Source organism: Falco punctatus, assembly GCF_963210335.1.
Source record: "Falco punctatus genome assembly, contig: scaffold_28, whole genome shotgun sequence".
Lineage (NCBI taxonomy): Eukaryota > Metazoa > Chordata > Aves > Falconiformes > Falconidae > Falco > Falco punctatus.
In genome coordinates this window covers 286,080-290,066 of record NW_027660251.1, presented here as the reverse complement: position 1 = coordinate 290,066, position 3,987 = coordinate 286,080, and positions in this window count along the sequence as shown.

Sequence of the window (3,987 nt, the reverse complement as noted above, 5' to 3'; positions counted from 1 at the left end):
TTCTGCTCCCTGCTTTCCGTGGTGAGCAAAATTAATCCTTCAGCGTTGCAGTCGTTAAGAGCCCAAAAAAGTCACTTTGGGAAAGTACAGCACTCCTCCCATAAAGAAGGTACCAGGAAAAAATTCTCTTGTTGTTCTCACCCTGCCCTGGAAGCCATGTGAGGAAGAGCACCAAACTTCTTCTCCCTGCTTTCTGTGCTGAGAACATTGACACAAACCTTGTGCACTCATGCAGAGCTAAAAGAAAAAGTATCTCTTAAGAAAGGGCAGCACAGCTCCCCTGGAGAAGGTTCCAGAAACGAATTCTCTTGCTGCTTCTCACCCTGCCCTGGCACCCATGTGAGGCACAGCACAAAAGTGCTGCTTCCTGCTTCCTGTGGTGAGAAAATTGACCAAAACCTTGTGCACTCATGCTGAACCAGAGCTCACTTTGTGAAAGTGCAGCACTATTCCCCTGGAGAAGGTGCCAGGCAGGAATTCTCTTGCTGTTTCTCACTCTGTCCTTGCAGCCATGTGAGGCACAGCACAAATGTTCTGCTCCCTAATAGCTGTGTTCTGAAAATTAACCCCTCACATTTGCAATCGCATAGAGCCAAAAAACCCCTCACCTTGACAAGTGCAGCACTGCTCCCCTGGAGAAGGTTCCAGGAAGAAACTCTCTTGCTGTTTCTCACCATGCCCTGGCCGCCATGTGAGGCACAGCACAAAAGTGCTGCTCCCTGCTTTCTAAAGTTGGCAAAATTGACCGTTTATAGTTCTACTCATGTAGAGACAGGACTTTCTTATTCAAAAGCAAAACCCAAAAAGCCACGTAGCCGTGGGAAACCCTTTATCCTTCCGTGTGGCTGGTGACTTCCCATGGCTCTTCCGCAAGGCAGGAGAAACAACCATGAATTTGGAAGCCCACGTAAATTCAAGTACACTTAATCCTCTGACAGTCACTGCTTATGGGCCAGCAGTCCTCTCACCCCTCCACAGATCTGCCTCTTAGTCCTCTAGCAGTCATCCTCCATGGACGGACCACAAGTCCTCCATACCTACCTACCAACTCACCAGAAATGAGTCAGACCACGCCAGAAGTGACACTGCCTGACCTGCAGGAGATATATTAGGCCTGTAACGATGGTTTCAAGACAGAAAAAACCACCACCATCCACCAGCCCAGCAGAAAAACAACCAGAAGAAACATCATACACAAACCAAAGGCCCCCATCCAAACCCCACAAAGGCAAAATAGCTGAAAAAAGGCACTCTCCACAAAAAAAACAACCACACAGATCGCAAGACAAGATAAAAATGCCATAACCCTAGGAACACAGGGCCAAAAAACACAGGTTCTGTCCATAACAGTAACACACTTTGACACTAACTCGCCTGACCTCTGGCATACCATAACCTTGTTGCCCCCAAACCACAGCACATTGTAGCCCTAAGGCAACACAAAATGGAACGCAAAGTCCCTGAAGATCTCTGCCAGGGCAAAAGCAAAGCACAGAGCCACACGGGAGGGTAGGGTTGGAAGGGACCCATGGAGGTCCTCTGGGCCAAGCCCTCTGCTCCAGCATGCTCACCTAGAGCAGGTCGCAGAGAACTGTGTGCCCTTGGCCTTTGAAGATCTCCAAGGACAGAGGCTGCACAACCTCCTTGGACAACCTTTGCCAGCGTTTGACCGCTCTGAGGGGGAAAATTTGCCATTTCTATCTCTCATTTCACTGTACCACATTCCAGAACAGCCATGACATTACAAGCTCAGGCTTGAAAGCCAGTGCTGTGGCTGGCCTGAAATTCTGTCCCCCTTTTTTTCATCCACTAGTAGCTAAAGGAGGACAAAGAAGGATTTCTTTCAAAGGAGAACTTCTCTTTTCCTCTGTCCTACTTCTCTACCAGTGATCTGGATTCTGAGTGCTGCGCCACTGTCCTAATGGCTGGGAGAGGGATACTTCTCGTAGGGCAGGGAGGAGGTGACAGTGGAGATCATCAGGCTGGGGAAGCTGAAGGAAAACGCAAGCAACTGGAGTTGCCTGGAGCAAGAGTGGCCAGCTTCAGAGCTAGGTCACCTCGTGTCCTCAGCTCCCATGCAGGAGCTGAACCACACACATGGACTGCAAAGCAGTGTGGCCCATAGAAAAAAACCTGCTTTTGGCTCGGGATCGCCCAGGGGCATTTAACTGCAATTCCACCCTTGTCAGCAGGAAGGAAACATGCCCTGCAAGCACACACTGAGGCATGACACCTTCACCGGGGCTAAAGGGTACCTCAGGAGACCTGCATGGGACCCCCCAGCACCTGGATTGCTGGCTGGAGGATGGGTCGGTCAAAGGACCCTGACGGGAGCCCTGCAGGCTCCATACATTGGACCAACGGGCACCTTCCCTTGTCACACAGAGCATCCTCTCGGATGCTCTGCACAGTTTCTGGTAGATCTCTGGAGAAGAGCTTCTCTGCAGCCCTCTCCCATGGGCTTGCTCACCCCCGGAGCCCTTCCCAAGCACAGCCCCATCAGGTGGATGCAGCCGGCGATGCAGGGAAGAACAAGCAGCAGGCACCACAGTCAGCACTGCGGGAAAGCTGGGACCCCAGACACCCACTCAGGCTCCCCAATCCCAGCCTGGCCCACAAGAGTGCCTTTATATCCCTTTCCCACAAGTGCTGAATTCCCCTTCCAGCATTAGCCACTGGACCCACGCTGCTTCTTGCTGCGGTGTACAACAGCCAACAGAGAACTTGCTACACGTCTCTGATTTCCGGCATTTTTCCTGAAAAGGGCGGGTGTGTAACTCTCTGAATGGCTTCTATTTGAAGCAAGGCATTGCTTAGGGTCAACAGTGAAATGAGACACGGGCCATCAAAAGCCGACTACGGGTCCCTTCTTTGCCATGGTCATGGCCTACCCCACAGACTCGCCCCTGGCCGTGTTGGCCACCGGCTGGGTGAAGGTCATGGCTAACAGGGCAGGGGCTCCTGGGTGGTGCTCATCCAGCCCTGATTGCCAAGGGTGAAGCCTTAACACCCAGGTGGGATAAAGCCTTCCCAAGCAAGGGTGGTGCTCCAGGGGCACCACAATTCCTGCTGAAGCTCACCACACATTTCATTTCCCTGTGGCGCCTGGCAGGACACGAGCGGCTCTTGACTGCTGCTAGTCCCCCCGTCTTTTGGTAAAAATGGAAGTTTTTCCTCCCGGTGGGCCTGCTCCAATTCCAGCGCCTTGGGGCCTGAGGCCTAGCACGGCCTGGTTGCCAGAGGCCTTCCAACCGCTAGGCCGGCCTCCACCAAGAGGAGTCTGCCTCTAGCCACAATGGCCATCTCTAGGAAAAACAGCTTCTTTTATTGAGCAGGACCCTGTCAAAAAGCCAGGTGAAAGCGTTGGCCGCAGGCGCAGGGAGGTGGTCCCTGCCCCCTGCCCTGTCCTGCTCGGGGCTCCCCCGGGCAAGGCAGGGCCGGCCATACTGGAGAGGGCCCCAGCCCCGCCCCCCCAGGCTCCGCCCACTTTCCGTTGGGCTCAGACCGTTGGTCACAGGGAGCCCACGGCCACCACAGGCAGCACGGCAGAGCTGTGCTGGCACGCAGCGGCGCTGGCAGGAGGCAGCCTCTGGCCCAGGAGCGCTGCCACAGCACCAGCACCCCGCTTCCCAGCCTCCCCGTCGCCGGCTGGGCCCCCTCCTCGGTGCACAGCCAGGGCCCTCCTCTCCCGGGCAGGATGGGCCAGGCCTGCTGCTGCTGCAGCTCCAGGTGGGCTCCCCCCGGGCTCGGGGACACACGGGCACAGCTGGGCCACGCAGCACTGACGTTGCTCATGCCCGCCACGCTCTGCTCTGCAGGGAGGCTCTCAGCGATGCCGAGCCGGCGCTGAGCGCAGACGTGCGGCTGACCCGGGGCCGCAAGAGGAGCGAGAGGCGCCTGCTCCTCCTCCACAAGGAACTGGTGGTCGCCAAGTTGCGGTAAGACCCTCAGAGCCCAGATCCTTGCCCCCAGCCCCGGCCCAGGGAC